Source organism: Leuciscus leuciscus (genome assembly GCF_965113295.1).
Source record: "Leuciscus leuciscus genome assembly, chromosome: 16".
NCBI lineage: Eukaryota > Metazoa > Chordata > Actinopteri > Cypriniformes > Leuciscidae > Leuciscus > Leuciscus leuciscus.
In genome coordinates this window covers 34481719-34500668 of record NC_138740.1, presented here as the reverse complement: position 1 = coordinate 34500668, position 18950 = coordinate 34481719, and the positions used below count along the sequence as shown (strand labels likewise).

The following is an 18950-nucleotide window of genomic DNA, read 5'->3' as shown; positions in this document are numbered from 1 at the left end:
TAATGTGTGTGCATTAACTTGGATGGGTTAAATGCAGAGGTCAAATTCCAAGTATGGGTTACCATACTTGGCCGTCACGTGTCACTTTCACTTTCACTTTCACTTTCCTGTTTCCCTGTAGCGCTGTCTTTGGTAGTGGTCGACCGATATTGTTTTTTTGATGGCCGATCAGAATCAGAATCAGAATCAGAAAGAGCTTTATTGCCAAGTGTGCTTGCACCCACAAGGAATTTTTCTTGGTACTGAAGCTTCCAGTGCACATATACAAATACAAATACAACAAGAAACATAGTAATACAAATTCTAAGAATAAAATATATTAAAATAAAATAAAAATTGTATAAAAAGTAAAAAAAGGGGTCACAGTTGGGTTTAGTCTGAATAAACATTTACAGATTATGAACATATTTACAGTATTTTGAGAAGTATGAATAATATAAATATAAATATCACCTGAGTTAGAGAATATTACACTAGACAGTGGGAGTCTAGTGCATGTTACAGATTATGAACATATTTACAGTATTTTGAGTAGTATGAATAATATAAATATAAATATCACCTGAGTTAGAGAATATTGCACTAGACAGTGGGAGTATTGCACTTGCAGGCATATGCCTTGGGGGGCATGTTAAGTGTTCAGAAGGGAAATGGCCTGTGGAAAGAAACTGTTCCTGTGCCTGGATGTTCTTGTGGCCAGTGATCTGTGTCGCCGTCCTGACGGTAACAGTTCAAACAGGGGGTGTCCAGGGTGAGTGGAGTCTGTGATGATTTTACCTGCTCTCTTCCTCACTCTGGAAGAGTACAGGTCCTGGAGGGTTGGCAGGGGGGCACCAATAATCCTCTCTGCTGTCCGGACTGTCCATTGTAGTCTCCTGATGTCCGATTTGGTAGCTGAACCAAACCAGACAGTGATGGAAGTGCCTAAAACAGACTCAATGACGGCTGAGTAGAACTGGATCAGCAGCTCCTGTGGCAGATTGAACTTCTTCAGCTGGCGAAGGAAGTACAGTCTCTGCTGGGCCTTTTTCACAATGGAGTCAATGTGATTTGCCCACTTCAGGTCCTGAGAGATGGTAGAGCCCAGGAACCTGAATGACTCCACTGCTTCCACAGTGCTGTTCATGATGGTGAGAGGGGGGAGTGCTGGGGATTTTCTCCTGAAGTCCACAATCATCTCCACTGTTTTGAGCGTGTTCAGCTCAAGGTTGTTATAGCTGCACCAGACAGCCAGCTGTTCAACCCCCAGTCTGTAAGCAGACTCGTCACCATTTTGGATGAGACCGATGACGGTGGTGTCGTCTGCAAATTTCAGGAGCTTGACAGAGGGATCTTTAGAAGTGCAGTCATTAGTGTACAGGGAGAAGAGCAGTGGGGAGAGAACGCACCCTTGGGGGGCGCCAGTGCTGATGGTGAGGGTCCTGGATGTGAGCTTCCCCAGTCTCACTCGCTGCTGCCGGTCTGTCAGGAAGCTGGAGATCCACTGACAGATTGAGGATTGAGGATTGAGTCAGTTTGGCTGTGAGAAGATCAGGGATGATGGTATTGAAGGCCGAACTGAAGTCCACAAATAAGATCCGTGCATAAGTCCCAGGTCTGTCAAGATTAGGGATGTCAATTTTCACAAATTCCCATGATCGATCGTCGTTTAAATTAACGATCAATTAATCGATTAATCGTTAGCCTTAATACTGCGATATGCAGTGGCTATGACAGCATGACAGGGTCTGCAAATGCTGCTCAAAACGCTATGTTCCTCACCAAATCAATTAGAATGGTTTTAAATATAAATAGAGGGCTAGTAGGATTGTAAAATGTTTCGATGTGATTGATAATTAAATTAATTATTTAATAATCAAATATAACTACTAAATACAACGTGTCACCAACGCCGCCTCATATGCGCTTAGAATGTGTGACTGTTGTGGACGCGCTCTTCCTGGAACAACTGCACGCGCTGAATGAATCTGCTACCGTTAAACTGGAGCACTTTGCTAGCACGTTATTTATCTAAAAGAAACGCATCCTATATGAGATTAATCAGATATATTCAAAATAAACATATTACAAATTATATCTGCACAAAATGACGCAAATTCATGCACAAGTGAACTTGAACTAAGTTACGTGCCATTCATTCAGAACTATGTTGTGGACGCGGTCTTCCTGGAGCAACGCGACACGGCAACTAAACCCAAATAATTCACAATGTTTTATTACAATATTGTTCTCTTTATAATGTTATGTAATATTACAGTCCCAATAGTCATTATTAGTCGTGCACTGCCGTTTGAGCTGTGCACGCTGAAGCTGACGCTTTACTACAGAGTTAATTCTTAACCAAATGCATCCAATATGAGATCAATCAGATATAGATAGGCCTACAGAAAATAAACAGTATTACAACTTACATTTGCACAAAACAAAAGGCAGCGAATGCACATGCAAACTTATAGTCATGATGAAGGTGTAAAATGGTCCCAAACATAACTCCGGCGCGCTCGCTTTACATGTTTCGCGGTTGAGCAGCGCGCACGCGCATGAAGACCTGCTTAATCGATGATCGATAAGTTGTATCGATTAAATGTATTATCGACAATTAATCGATCGTCGATTAATCGTTGACATCCCTAGTCAAGATGTTGCAGGATATAGTGCAGTCCCATGTTGACTGCATCATCCACAGACCTGTTTGCTCTGTAAGCAAACTGAAAGGGATCCAGAAGGGGTCCAGTGATGTCCTTCAGATAGGCCAACACCAGTCTTTCAAACGACTTCATGACCACAGACGTGAGAGCGACAGGTCTGTAGTCATTAAGTCCAGTGATTTTAGGTTTTTTGGGAACCGGAATGATAGTGGAGCGTTTGAAGCAGCAGGGAACTTCACACTGCTCCAATGATCTGTTGAAGATCTGCGTGAAGACTGGGGCCAGTTGGTCAGCGCAGGCTTTTAGACAAGCAGATGAGATGCCGTCTGGGCCTGAAGCTTTCCTAGTCTTCTGTTTTTTGAAGACTCGGCTCACGTCCTCCACACAGACCTTAAGCTCAGGTTGGATGGCAGAAGGGGGGAGGAGAGGGGTTGCAGGAGGTGATGGTGGATGTGTGAAGTGCACATCAGAGCGGGTGTGAGGTGTGAGTCTGGGCTTCTCAAACCTGCAATAGAATGCATTGAGAGTGTCAGCCAGTTGTTGATTCTCCACAGATCGGGGGGATGGTGATTTGTAGTTGGTGATGTTCCTCAGGCCTCTCCAGACTGATGCCGGGTCGTTGGCTGAAAACTGTTTTTTCAGCTTTCCAGAGTAGCTTCTTTTAGCAACTCTGATCTCCTTTGTCAGTCTGTTTCTGGCCTGGTTATACAAGATTTTATCCCCACTTCTGTAAGCATCCTCTTTGGCATGACGAAGCTGTTTGAGTTTCCCAGTAAACCATGGTTTATCATTAGTGAATGATAAGAATGTCCTGGTAGGAATGCATGTATCCTCACAGAAACTGATATATGATGTTACAGTATCTGTGAGCTCATCCAGATCGGTGGCTGCAGCTTCAAAAACAGTCCAATCAGTGCAATCGAAGCAGGCCTGTAGATCCTGCTCTGCTTCGTTGGTCCATCTTTTTACAGTCCTTATTACAGGTTTAGCTGATTTCAGTTTCTGCCTGTAGGTCGGTATAAGATGAACCAAACAATGATCAGAGAGCCCCAAAGCTGCCCGTGGGACGGAGTGATACGCATTCTTTATCGTGGTGTAACAGTGGTCCAATATATTACTGTCTCTGGTAGGACATGTAACATGCTGTCTGTATTTTGGCAGTTCACGGGAGAGATTTGCTTTGTTAAAATCCCCAAGAATGATTAAAAGAGAGTCTGGGTACCTTTGTTCCATTTCAGCTATATGTTCAGCCAGCTGTTGTATCGCCGCGCTCACACACGCGTCTGGAGGAATGTAAACATTCGCGAGAATGAATGAGGAAAACTCCCGCGGCGAGTAGAAAGGTTTACAGTTTATGAAATGTGCCTCTAAATTAGGAGAGCACATCTTCTTCAGTGTTGTTACATCTGAACACCAACTTTCGTTAATGTAGAAACACAATCCACCACCTCTCGTTTTCCCCGTTAGTTCCGCGATGCGATCCGCTCGGAACAGCTGAAAGCCCGGCAGATGTAGTGCGTTGTCCGGTATGGCTTCACTCAGCCAGGTTTCAGTGAAGCACAGAGCAGCGGAGTTTAAAAAATCCTTGTTAGTGCGGGAGAAGAGAAGAGGAGAAGAAGTTCGTCCATTTTGTTAGGAAGAGATCGGAGATTCGCAAGATGAATACTGGGGAGTGCAGTGCGGAGGCCGCGCTCGCGGAGTTTAACCAGCGCGCCAGCGCGCTTCCCGCGTTTGCGTCTGACCGCGCGTTTGAACAACACCGCTGCCCCTCCGACGAGAATGTCCAGTAAAACGTCTGAGTAATCAAAATCTGTAAAAAAGTTGTCTGGTGTGTGTTTCCTAATGTCCAGTAGTTCGTCTTTGGTGAAACTGATAGGAAAAGAATGATTAAACGCAGAACAAACCAACAAAAACAACACAATAACTGGAGAGCTCCACACCGAGGCAGCCATCCGCGGCGCCATCTTTATTGATGCCGATATCTTAGAGAGCAGGGTGGCCAATGGCTGATATTTTTATATATATTTATTTGAATCATTATTTAATAAATTATAAATAAATTATAAAACAAATCTTTAAAATAAACATGCTTATACTTTAGATGGCAACTTCTTGAATCTGCAATCCTATTACAGTATTTTTCACAAAGTAATTGTTTAGAAATATATGAATATGTGAATAAAAAGAAGGTAAACACTGTAACAGGGCACTCGGTAATCTGGTAATTTCGTGCTGGTAATGATTTTTTCAAATAAAGACAAGGTAACGCTAATATTACGTACAGCACACAGTGAAAACGATATGAATATGACACAGTTGGCAACTGGTTATACATCAGCATATTTTAAAATTAAGGATTTAAAGTTTTTAGATCGCGTCTCCTGTGAGGCTGATCTTCTGTTCGCATTCACTCCCTTCGCACGGACCGACCGTCACTCGCAGACAGTAATGCACACTTCACAAGATATCACAACTGGAAATCGATTAAATCTGCAAGGTTTGTGAAATTAAATGTTTATTAGATATTCAGAGATTTGTTTAAATGACGTAGATGCGCATTTGCTGAATGTTGTCGGCAAATGAGAAAGTATTTTAGCCTGATTGTTTGCCTTTTCTGTTACAAATAATATAAAAGCAAACACTTTACTTTACTTACTTCGTATAAGTTACCATTTACTTTCTTTGTTTACCAGTTCTGTCTAACAAAGTATTAGATATGACTGACAGAGATCGTAAATTAATGAAGACGGAGCATGTGAGTGAGCGCTGTGTGATCAGGAGCGGAGCTGCCATTGCCGTTCTCTTCTGGCGCTGGTGTTCTCAGCGTCGCCCATCAAAATAAAAGTCCCGCTTCCAACACATCGGCCAATCAGAAAAACGTATCGGCCAATGCCGATATTTCAAAAATGCCAAATATCGGCCGATATATCGGCCTTGGCGATATATCGGTCGACCACTAGTCTTTGGTGTCTTAAGCCCCTTTCACACAGCACGATGATCACGGCAAATTGCCAGAACGCCTTCTGTGAACGCAAACACAATCCGGGATTGATGCCGGCATCGATGCCGGGTTGGGGACCTAGTTACATTGCCGTGTTCAGTCCTGGAATGCGCGGTGTGTGAACTAAAGCCGTAATAATGCCGTGTCGTAGTGATGACGCTGAAGCCGGGATCGTTCGCCAGTTGTGAAACGGTACGTAATGCGCAAGTTTATGATCGAATCAGAGAAAAAAATGCACAAGCGTGGTTTCTCAAGGGAGAAATCGCAGCTCATAAGCAAACTTAAGACGCTTCTGAGACATTACAAGTCACATCGATGTCACGTGTCTTTACGGGATTTTTACGGGTTGTGTGTGAACGCACTCTCTGATTCCAGAAAATCACTGGCAGTGTGAATGAACCAAAATCAAATGAACCCGGGTCAAATCCCGGGTCACTTTATCCGTGTATTTTCCGGAATCTCTGTGTGAAAGGGGCTTTACACTACAGACATGGCTGTTTATTGCTCTGTTCACATCTGCAGTCCTCATGCCTCCTGAAGCAGGGCTATGGCATGTTCACACAGGTGATCAGAAACCTTGAGGATCTTTCTACTGGTGTTTTTCAGAGTCAGTGGAAAGGTCTCTTTAATGTTTAGGCCTGGTTTCACAGACAGTGCTTAGATCAAGCCAAGATTAGGCCTTAGTTCAATTAAGACATTCAAGTAGCTTTCATAAATGTGCCTTAAAGACATTACTGTGTGGTTCTTGAGACAAAAAAAATGGCAGTGACATATTTTAAGATATGTCAGAGCAATTTGCTCTCAGTTAAAACGGCTCAAACAAGTATTTTAGTCTGAGACTCGCTTAAACCTTATCTAAACCTTGTGTGAAACCTGGGGTTTGTCTTAAAGGGTTATTTCACCGCTGGAAAGATTGTGTATTTAAATTGGGTAATTTATGTAGTAGACATGTGAAATTATTTTTGAAGTTGGTGCCTTCTAGACTGAGAAAAGCCAGAAAATGTATTTTTGGCTCATGTGAATGAAAGACAATAACTCCCAGAATGCACTTGCTTCGCTGCCCTAGGAGGCCACGCCTCCCGGGCAGTATCGGAAGACATTTGCTACGTTCCAGTCCAAAATGGTCATGCCCTTCACTCGCTAACTTCCCACTACTGGCGGAAACTGCAATGGGCTGAATTGGAACGTCCTAAGCCCTTGATCACTTGGAATCAGCTGTGGATTTAATTATTTATTTATTTTTCCCTTTAACGGATAATTCCGGTATTTAGCACTTTGAGTCTCTTTTCTGGTTTGTTTTGGATGAAGTAGAGTGGTGGACACAGAAATTTTGACGATGGGTCCTGTCACCACTAACCACTCGGTGAGTTGCACAGTTTTGAAAACGAACGTTAAGGGTTGTTTTAAGGACATGTTTTGTGCATGCCCGTAGCCAGCCACTCTGAAGCGGTCAAAGGCGATTCTAAACGAGTCAAAAAGTCGAGACAGGACCCATCGTCAACATTTCTGTGTCCACCACTCTAGTTCATCCAAAACAAACCAGAAAAGAGACTCAAAGTGCTAAATACCGGAATTATCCTTTAAGAATTTGTTTAATGCAGCATCCAAATGTTTATATGCGTGTTTGGATTGTTTAAAAAAATAATAATTAATTAATATATCATAGAGTTGTCTGTTGTGGTGGTGATTAGATGAGGTCTGTGGGGACGTCACAATCATACTGCATTGTGGGACATATAGGTGCCTGAAGTGTACATATGAAGTAGACTCGCTCCCTCTGTCAAAATCGAGGGAACAAGGGTCTGTCCGTATAAACTTCCCTCGTCCACTTCACGAAGTGGAACGCACTTCAAAATGGCGGCAGGGATTCCCCCGAGGGGAAGTGCTTAGGGAAGTTCGCAAGTGCGTGTCTAAAAGTGGACTGGAACGCAGCTGGCATACTCAGATTCTAGTCAGAATATGAGTCTGATACTGCTCCACTGGGCTGTGATTTTTGGGGCGTGTTTCAACCAAACCAGGAAAGAAAATGCCTCTCCACTCAATTGGATAGACCTACAACCAATCAGAGCAACGGAGTAAGTGACGCATGTTTTTCATTCACCTTTCCATTCGACAAATGCCTTGATCGCGGTTCTCTGTTCCTCTTTTAAAATGAATGCGCTGTCGATATCTTCTATAACAGACGCGATGGCGTAATCTACACATCTCAATTGTCCAGCGGCAGCCATCTTTGTTGTAAACGAATTCAACCCAAGCGCTCTTTGGTGACGTGGATGATTACGTTACTGTTGATCATCTGTCCATCATCGTATAAAGCCCGCCCTGACAATTTGATTGGTCCGAACAGCTCTGGTTCGAGCATAGTTGCTCCACAACGGATCAAGTCCAGACCGAACTTCCCGACCTAAAATGTTGTGGGCGGAGCTAAGTTCGGCTGGCATCCAGGCTACTACTAGTTGACTCGAAACTGAAAAGACGCCGTTTTGTTGTGAGATCCCCCCTCCTATGGGCGGGTTGAAAACATGCGGAACGTCTCTCGCCTCTGGCCAAAAAAGCCTCAGATGACGCTAAATGACGATTTTTTGCATCATCACAGGTTTTTTTCCAGACACACAATACAGAAATCTCTCGTCTCAGGGGGACATGAGGGAGGGAAGCACAGTCATTCAAAAATACTACCTGGTTTTTACTGATTCAAAGCTTAATGCTAATCGGTGAAGTATCCCTTTAAGGACTGTTCCACTGGTGCATGTGCAATAATTGTTCATGGTTTACGGAACAAGCATGAAAAACATTGTTTTAACTGATCAATAAAGATCTGTAAAGCTTATTAGGATTTTCCAAAATTATCTTTGAAATACAGTATCCTTAAAAAGGGTACAATAATAAATTATTATAAAATTTTTTTGCTGAGTTTATTAGACTGAACCATATTTATTTTTGTTTCTCATTTGTCCTTTTATTGAATTATGGGAATTTAATATGTCGATTTTAGACCCAGTGGAAGTGAATGAAGACAAACAGCAAAAACCTCATCGTTTAACAAATGAAGATGGGAACAGAAAGAATTTTACACAAAAACGAGCTCGAAAAACTGGAGTCAAAGGATCTTTCACCTGCTCTGATTGTGGAAAGAGTTGCAGATATAAATCAGAGTTTAAGACACACATGAGAATTCACACTGGAGAGAAGCCTCATACATGCACTCAGTGTGGAAAGAGTTTCGGTGAGAAAGGAGACCTAAATATGCACATGAGAATTCACACTGGAGAAAAACCGTTCACATGCTCTCAGTGTGGAAAGAGTTTCAGTCAGAAAAGAAATCTCAAAGATCATCTGCGCCGTCACTCTGGAGTGAGATCATTCAGCTGTGATCAGTGTGATAAAACATTTGTTGTGGAAAAAAACTTAAGACAACACCTTACAATTCATGCTGCTGTGAAGCCTCACGTCTGTTCTTTATGTGGAAAGAGTTTTTCACAGCTTAAGTCTTTAAAAGAGCATGAGAGTATTCATACTGGAGTGAGAGCTTATGTGTGCTCTGACTGTTGGAAGACCTTCACTTCATCCAGCGACTTAAAAAGACACCAGAGAGTTCATACTGGAGAGAAACCGTTCAAGTGCTCACACTGTGGGAAGAGTTTCACCCAATCATCTACTCTACAGAAACATAAGAAGTGTTGCCCGAAGTAAGCAAAGTTCAGATCCATCACTTTCAAAGTAAATGACTATAAAGTAAATGATATTCTGATAAATCAAAAGATGTTTTTTTTTTTTTTTTTTTGCTTTTTTGCAACAAAGCAACATTATCTGAAAGAGAAATTTGTTTTGGTGTTGGAAATTGGAGGGAGGTCAAAGTGTTCCAATTTTAGATGGAAATGCTTATTTTGTGCATGTTAGGGAGTAAACCAATTATTTCCAATATTCTGTACAATTTCATTTTGTTAGTCTGGTTGTTTAGAGGTTATGCACTATTATAAATGTAATTAATTAAATATGTATTTACATTGAATGTAGAATATATTACAAGAATAAAGTAAAAGAATGTACTTTTTGAGTGGCATGATAATTTTTTTTCATGGGAAGTCATGAAGGGAAAGGAGGGGGGGGTTACATCATATGTATTGTCATTTCCTTTTACGCATAGTTTGCAGTGTTGAGCACTATAACCAATCACACGTTTCTATTGAGTTTAGAAATGAAATGTCCAATCAGAAGCGTTGTGATTCGTCACCGCGATTTACAATTGCAATTTCAAGAGCACCTCTATAATGACTTAATGTTTATTGGCTATTTACCTTATGCAAGAGATTCATCCCAAATGCCCTAACTGTGCACATGTAGGCATTTTATTTCATTTAAAAAACTAATTTATCTTGAATGTAGTTACATAACCCTTTCATATTTTCAAGCAGAAGTTGTCATAGTTTGGTAAACTTCTATAGTGGTGAATGAGAGACTACATTAAAGCAGCACTCAGTAGCTTCGGGACTTCTTCGCTGTATTCTCGCTTTTTGCTCGCAGGTTTCTCTCTAGAGCTCCCCCACAGCTTCGGAATAGATATTTGACAACACTGTTGTAAAAACTCGTTGGTGATTCTCAGACACCAGAGGCTATACGGTGATTTCACGCAGCCGTTATTTTGAAATCGAAAGCGAGGCTCCGGTGGGAAGAAAACCGGAAGTGTCGCCTTTAATCACAGGAGAGTCGTGAATGCGATGGCGTATTGTTGTGTTTAATGATGTTGTGTCAGTTCTAAAAATGTACATACATTTCTTTCATACTTTAGACTATATACAGTGAAATTCATTTATAAATATATATTTTTTTATATATATAATTCAGAATGTAAAAAAAGAAGCAGGAATGAACTATATATATATCCTATATTGAATAGTAACATCCAATAGTGTAAATCGCGGCAGCAGCTTCAGGTTGGTAATCCAAGGCATTGTTGTTTATCTTTACTTCCGGGGTTCTTCCCACCGGAGCCTCACTTTCGATTTCAAAATGGCGGCTGCGTGAAATCAGCGAATAGATCAACGACATCAAAGCAGATGGGACATTCTTTAAAACGTCTTCTTCATTCGGGTTCGGACAGCGTGAGGGAGCGCAATAATGACAGCATTTTAGCAGATTTCTTTTGGCCGTAAAGCAATTGTTTACATCGCGAGACCTGATATCACGCGAGACTTCCTGACGCAGCGGCCGGCGGCCCGCCGGCTCAAAGTTGCAAGTGCGTATTTTCCGCTCACGGGCACCAGGGGGGTGCGAAACGACCACCATTCAACCCGAAATAAGTAATATAACCATTCCAATGACTCTGAAGCTGTTCAGTTAAGGTAAAAAAAGTTACTTAGTTCACCTTTAAATATATGTTTTGTCACAATTGTGTTTCTACAAGAGGGAAAAAATAGAAAGAATTTGATACGATTACGATGCTGATGACCATTAATCAATTTCGATCTCTTGATTCACTATCAATTCACATGAATAGGCCTACTGTACTTACTTTTCTTGGGTTAAATTCAGTATTTTCTTGCATTAATATTCACTTGTGTGTGCTTATACGACTATCTTTTGAAAATGTATCATTTGAAAATCTAGTGTTTGATCATGTCTAAATATTTATTCAAATGCAAAACCTAAAAATAAGTAAGCAGTTATGACCTGCAATACTCTTTTGAGCAACTAGACTAGATACATGTATATTTATTAGAGTGGATAAACAATGGCATTGCAAATGGAAATTATTTTTCTGGCCACAAAATGACTTTAATTTGCCTCTTTGCATTGAATTTAAAACCCTTTTCTCCATTTAACCTTAAATACTACACTAATTGTATTAAGCTATACATAATAACGGAAAATAGGATACAATTCATAACAAAAACGGTTGATCTGCATGTTTGTCTTCGGCGTAATAATCAATGCATGTGTGTCTCACGCACAATTCGTGAGAGTTAGCAACCCTGCTTTGTCATCGTTGACACAAAAAAAGCCTTCACCTGATGAACATTTTCATCAGTAATAATGTCCTTAATTAAATTAACACTGTTTTTGAGCAGTTAAGGTTACTAGATTTAAAATTATTTGTTTAATTCAGAATGGGTGCAATGCTAGCTCCAAACAAGATTCTATTTTTCTCAGAATTACGTTAGATGGCTAATTACAACTAACAATCCGATAGTGAGCTAGCATCATAAGATAAGATAAAAAAAATAAAAAATAAACTATTGACAGACCAAGATTATAATAAAAGTGACTGTCTGATTCTAAGATAAACACTTATTCAGTAGCAGTAAATTAGGTGCACCACAATCATAAAACAGAAATATTATCTTACCGTCATCGTGAGGTAAAATAACGAGGAAGGATCACTCCAATCACACAGCGACGTCGCGCCACAGTCTGTAAATTCCTTCAGAAAACAGCGTGTGGCGCACTTGAGCGTATTTTCAGACGCACATCTAATTTGAAGTAGCTTTTTATGGGAGCGGCAGCGCAATACTTTGATAAAAAATAGATAGGGCTATGTCAAATATTGTTTCTATTTTAGTTTTAATGAAAAACCAGGGGACCCCCCAAGGTAATTTTTTTTGGGCCTTATGGGGGGTCCCTTGATGCTTATGGGGGGCCCCCAGCCCCCCCCTCAATTCGAACACTGCCTATATGTATACTGTATGTGTATCATTGTCCCGCCAATGGCCATTGTTTAATTTGCACCCGGCCTAAACTGAACTGTTGTAAAGAACTGTTGTGCGTCTCAGAGCAACACAGCAATGTTTCGTTCCTGAACGAATCCTCATTTTAAGTGAATCAATCGAATGAAACAACGTTAACATGCACACCAGTAAGCTGATAACTAAACTCACAAATATCAGCTTATTGAAATAACCAGTTTTCCCCGTTTACATGCAAACAAGTAACCTGACAACGCAAGTAAAACGCAGAGTGTTCACATGACTTTATTTAATAAATCAGGTCACGCCCCTGTGTGATGTTGAAACAATCATTTGCGTATCTGACTCGTGAGTATTTCATTTATGTCGGTTGTGATATTAAATAAAGCTTGCAACATGTCAGCGAGAAACTTACAGCTCATATATATTATCCTCTCATGCAGTTATAGATGCAGCATTTTGACTGAACAACTTCTACTTCTGCTGCACGAGATGAGAGGACATTTTTATCATTTTCTGGGTCATGAAAGAGTCTGCGTTTGTGATAGCCTATATTTCCCAATTCCTTTCCTGTGTAGCAAATGAGCTATTCCTTACTAAAAGAAAGTAAATTCAGTAATCATGGAATTGTTTCTAAACGACTATTTGCATCTGGATAATTGTGAGTGATTGTAAGTGTGATGATCATCTGCTAAATACGGTGGCTGAGAAGTGCAAAACAAAACACAATTCCGAAAACAAAAACAACAAATTTATAAATGCAATGGAAAGACTAAAAACAAATTAACAAGTTAGAAAACACAATAACAATTCCGAAAACAAAATAACAAATCAGAAAACACAACGACAAATCTGAAAACGAATTAGCAAGTCAGAAAACAAAGAACGCAATAATACGTTTTTTTAATTATTTTTTTTTATAAAAACTGGGTACAACAATGACATTATTTCACTCACCCTTAAACCATCGAACATTAAAAGAACATTTAAAAGTGTAAAAGCATCAACAAGGTACTTTCAACAAGAAATAACCCCCAAAACGCGATTCTTTCCACAGAATTAACGGACGGGTTAAATATCACAATATATATCTGTATTATGTTACACACGTTGCCTTAATCAAACATGTTCATTAACTTCAGCATTGCGTGATTCTATTTCAAAGTAATTTCCATCATTTTGACAGTTAATAAATTGTATTTACCTGTGAAAACAAACCTGGAAAGAGACGTGAGGATTTGAGGAGAAAAAATGTAGATTCTTTGTGCATTCCAGTGAATTATTAATGGGATATATCGTAAATTAAATCGGGAGAACAGACCACAAATGTGCAGTATATGTTGTCCTTCTTCATACTATTACATGCAAAGGGGAAAAAGAAAATAGTCACGAGGAAAAGAAAAGCAGCGACTGAAAAGAGCTCTTACCATATATATATTTTCGTTATAACGTCACGTTAAAATACCAAGTGTAACGTTATTCTCATGATGTGAAAATAAAACATGAAGGGAAATTGATGGCTCGTTCAGTCAAACTGACAGATCAGCTTTATTTGTTGGGCAACCTTTAAATGATACGTTTTAGTCTTTTTGAATGAAAGTTCCCCAAACCGGAAGTGCCACCCATAATTCAACGCAGTAAGATCGTCAGGAATAGAGAGCCTAAGTCCCTCCCCTTCCGGTTGACCACCATGGGACCTTATTTCGGAAAAATATTGTATGGTAGTCAATGGCGAGAGACAACAGATATTTTGATCTCGTTTGAATTGTGCCCTGAATTACACATATGATGTTTGTCAATTTAAAAGATACATTTTAAAGTCAAGGAAGTCGCAGTTTGATGTAAAACTGTTGAGGTATAAGACTATGAAAATACATAATTACAAAGACTACAAACCCAAAAGGCGCACATGTGACGTCATACCTTTCCTCTCAATGAATGAAGTTAACTTTACTGAAGCTAACTTTACTGAAGCTAACTTTACTGAAGCTAACTTTACTGAAGCTAACTTTACTGAAGCTAACGTCTGTTATTTTTTCTATAGTCTTACGTTATAATCGTAACGTTACGCCGTCATGCCTGAGTGTTTTGTACCAGACTGCACACATACGTACATAGTGCGAGACGAGAGATGTAGTTCATTGAACGATTTTTTTCACATAAAACTAAATGTTACTCTTCTGTTTTATGACAAACTGCGACTTTCTTGACTTTCATAATTATCTTTTAAATTGACAAATATCATATGTGTAATTCAGGGCACAATTCAGATGGAATAAAAAGATAAGTTGTCTCTCGCCATTGACCACCATACATATTTTTTCCGAAATAAGGTCCCATTAGCCGGAAGCGGAGGGGAGGGACTTAGGCTCTCTATAAGGTGGATACAATAAGAAATAAAGTAAACGATTCAGTCAAACACATAAGTCAGCTCTCTAGTAGGCTACAACGTTAAAGTTAAATAGCCTAAATATAGAAAGTTATGAAACTTCACTTTGCCCTCAGCCAAAACGATTTGCCAGGGAACAAATTATAGATTAATGAGACCAAAGATCACCCCTTAGATATACACAAGACTGATTATATCTCATGTTTAGCCAGTAGACTAGAGGCATCAGTGCCAGTGCAAGCGTCAGAAGCACTAGCCGAGGAAAGGCTGTTCTCGGCAGGTATCGCCTGGATCTCACAACTCCGAAAACGGCAGATACAATTTTAAAATAGGCGCTATCTTTATAAATAAACCACAGAGTTGAGCTTTAAAGGGTAACTAAACCCCTGGTCAGAGCCTGACTCCACCCACTGGCAATATTTGAAAAATGCTGGAAAAGTAGGCAGAGCCCAGTGGAGAGGGGGCGTGCATCTGTGACGTATCTCTCTGCAGGCAAGGGCGTGGTTAGTTGATAGTTAGGCTAGTCTGATGTCAGAGGGTACCACAACTTCCAATAGGAAAATTCAACTGCAGTAGCCACTGTTCAACCTGAAGAGGGCAGCACTCAGACGTTTTTACACCATATTTTGTAAAATTAAAACACTTTAAACACAAATGTCAAAAAAACTACTTGAATCAATGAACAGCACTAATAAAGCCCCATTCTTACATATCATTAACTAAAAAAAGTTGGTTTAGGGTTTAGTTACCCTTTAAAGTGTAACTTGCAGGTTAACCACCACAACCAATTAATGTGTAAATTAAAGTGCTCAATATGTATATATGTAAAAATTTCTGTCTTAAAATGCGTTAAAATAACATTTATTGGGGTTTCTTCAAAGGTAGCGTGTTTTTACAGCAACTGGGTGATGACGTCATAAAAGGAAGTTGCAACCATACTCTGCTAGACTCCTACTGTTTGTGACTGTTTGTGGCTTGATTATAGAGAACGACTGGGAGACTGAGGAGGTGGGAAACTAGTGTTGTCAAAGTACCGGTACTTTGGTACTGAAAATGTGATGGTACCAGCATTTCTGTAGTACCGGGTATATTCGGTACCCAGTAATAGGCAGCTGCGTTAAGTCGCTTCCATGTTTATCTAAGCACGGGGCTCCAGACTAACTTTCATTACTATGAGCACTGTAGCCGATATATACCACGATATAGTGTCTGTGTATATTAAACTGCAGAAATACTATTTAAATATTAACCTTGCATGTTCTGTTTGTCTCTGTGTGAATGAATGGCGCAGACGCGCGTGTCATTTACCACACACACACACACACACACACACACACACACACACACACACACACACACACACACACACACACACACACACACACACACACACACACACACACACACACACACTGAAGCACGAGTGATGCTCGCGCTGTTTTCAGTCTAGCTGCTGCCTGTCACGATATGATGACATGATGAAATTCATCTCCAGAGCCACTCTGAGTCATTTTACCGTTTCATTTGAGAAAAACTATCGTCATATTATACACGCACAGAAACTCAAAGGTCTTCATGGCAACCCGTCAAAATAAAAGTTCGGTTTAATTTTGCGTGCATGCTGCCTGAACCCGTTTGTTTTGCGAATAGCTTACTCTCATTTCTGGCAGGATCACGGTCCTCTTGAAGCCAGCACACACGATTATGTTTACAATTGAGTTATTTCAATATAACTGCTAGCCTACTTGCCATTAGACTACAGTAACTCTAGGCTTGGAGTTCCTTTTATGACGTCACGCCCAGCCTAGTGGAAGGGAGCGGGAGTGCTTAAAACCACTAAAAAGTACCAACTTTTCATATTATATTCAGCATTTTGGTATGAAAAACATACAAATCAGTGGTGGGCGGTTCTTATCTTTATGTTTATTGCATTTTCTTCGAGAAAATTTTTACCTGCAAGTTACACTTTAAACAACTACATTCTCGCCTGACAAAACTACATTTCGTGACACAATAACAGCAGTATTTTTACGTTGGCTTTCCCCTCTGCTATTGACGCTTGCTGGTTGGTGCGAGATGCATTCTGGGATACCTGGCTGTCTCAAGTCCGCACAAGTCACCTCTCGATGCATCCTCGGTAAAAGGGGCAGATCAAGAACACTTATTTATGTAAATGTAACAGATTAAAGTCTGAATAGAAGTTATGTGTGTGTAGTACATTCTGTCCTTTGGGACTTGCCATAGGCAAGAAAGAGATGGGCATGCGCATAAGATGACCAGGGGTTGACACGGGAAAAGATTAAAGAGTGTGCATCGTTCATGGAACTTCTGTGTCTCGTTTTCATTATTTTATTATCTAAAAGTGTTTAGGCGAACCCAATACAAAAGCTTGTACTTAATAGACCTTCTATATGATAAGCTATTTGCACTAAATAGCCTAGCATCTAGCACATCTAGAATAGTAAGTAAAAGTAAAGTTTATTTTTTAAGCGCTTTTCATAGATAAAATCACAAAGTGCTGTACACAAGAAAGGTAAAACAAAACAATATAAAATGTATATACATATGTAAAATCAAAGTGACACTAGTGAAAACCCATCAACCAAAAGCTTTCTTAAATAAACAAGTCTTCAGATCTTTTTTAAAAGAGTCAACAGAGTCTTCCAGACGCAGAGACAGGGGCAGGGCGTTCCACAGTCTGGGGGCAACAGACTGAAAAGACAGGTCCCCTCGGGTCTTATAACAAGTCTTGGGGACCATAAGCAGGTTCTGGCCAGAGGACCGAAGAGTGCGGCTAGAGGAGTACGGGCTCAAAAGGTCCTTGATGTACTGTGGGGCCTGACTGTTTAAGGCCCTGAAAGTCAGCACTAAAATCTTAAAATCAATCCTGAATTTTACAGGGAGCCAATGGAGAGCCAACAAAACGGGAGTGATATGAGACCTTCTGGGGGCACCAGTTAGAAGTCTAGCAGCAGAATTTTGAACCATTTGCAGTTTGTTCAGAGCAGACTTATTCAAGAAGGTAAAACAGAGTTGCAATAATCAAGTCTAGTTGATATGAAAGCATGAATAATAATTTCCAGATCCTTCTTTGACAACATTTTGCGTATTTTAGAGATATTCCTAAGGTGATAAAAGCAGTTTTGGACGAGCTGTTTTGAGTGTATCTCCAATGACATGGCCTGGTCAAACACAACCCCCAGGTTTCTGAGGCTGGATTTGACAGAGGAGCCAAGGTGCTGCTTGATCAGCGGGATCTTGTGGTCTGGAGCAAAGATCAGTGTTTCAGTCTTACTTGCATTTATCTGCAAAAAGTTTGTGGCCAGCCAGTCTTTGATGGAGGACACACACTCTAAGAACAGTGACAAACGATGGAACTCAGCATCATTGAAAGAACAATACAACTGGACATCGTCAGCATAGAGATGATACGATACATCCTTAAAACAACCCCATAATATGACCAAGTGGCAAAATGTACAGTAAAAACAAAATGGGGCCCAAAACTGACCCTTGTGCCACTCCGCAGGACAAATTGGTCACATCTGACTGTACATTGTTTATAGCAACATTAAAGGTTCTGTCTTGAATATAGGAAGAGAACCACTGGAGGACAGATCCAGATAGTCCCATCTCATTATGAAGCCGGTTGATCAGTATACTGTGATCTACCGTGTCAAAAGCAGAAGTCAAATCGAGAAGTACAAGTACAGTGTAGCGGCCAGTGTCCGCTGCCATCATCACATCACTAGAGACTTTGATAAGAGCTGTTTCAGTGGAGTGCAATTTTCGAAAACCAGACTGAAAAATATCAAATAAGTTGTGCTGCTCCATAAAGGAAGTGAGCTGGCATGCCACTACTTTTTCCAAAATTTTTGAAATGAATGGAAGTTTTGATATGGGCCTATAGTTATTAGGTTCTGAAGGGTCAAGATTGGGCTTTTTAAGGATCGGGTTTACCACAGCGTGTTTGAAGTAGCTGGGGACTGAGCCAGATGCAAGTGACAGGTTAATTATTTTTACCAGACGGGCCAACAATATCGGACATTTTCAACAACAGGGGTGTTGGGACAATGTCAGCGGGGCTTGAAGACGGTTTCATATTTCCTATTAAGGTCTTCACATCCTGTAGGCTGACAGGAGTGAATGACGACCAAGACAACACCATTGAGAATTCAGTAGAACACACAGTGATTAGGGGAACTTTAACACTGGCCCTAATGTCTTGT

At 40.4% G+C, this 18950-nt stretch overlaps 2 protein-coding genes and 1 long non-coding RNA gene across 4 annotated transcripts in view; 2 read left to right on the top strand and 1 right to left on the bottom strand.

The window, feature by feature from the left end:
• Positions 1-18950, top strand: part of LOC309478109 (uncharacterized protein) — a 127241-nt gene that overhangs the window by 6393 nt on the left and 101898 nt on the right. The window lies entirely within an intron of this gene.
• The window catches only part of LOC309478177 (uncharacterized protein), a 61567-nt gene that overhangs the window by 37735 nt on the left and 4882 nt on the right, over positions 1-18950 (top strand). The gene's annotated exons all lie outside the window — the stretch shown is intronic.
• LOC309478232 overlaps positions 11023-18950 on the bottom strand; it is a 156937-nt gene continuing 149009 nt past the window's right edge. Inside the window, exons 2-3 of the long non-coding RNA XR_014198887.1 lie at positions 14357-14703; positions 11023-14300 (exon numbers count right to left, since the gene is read on the bottom strand). This is a non-coding gene — a long non-coding RNA (uncharacterized lncRNA). The remainder of the gene's footprint in view (positions 14301-14356; positions 14704-18950) is intronic.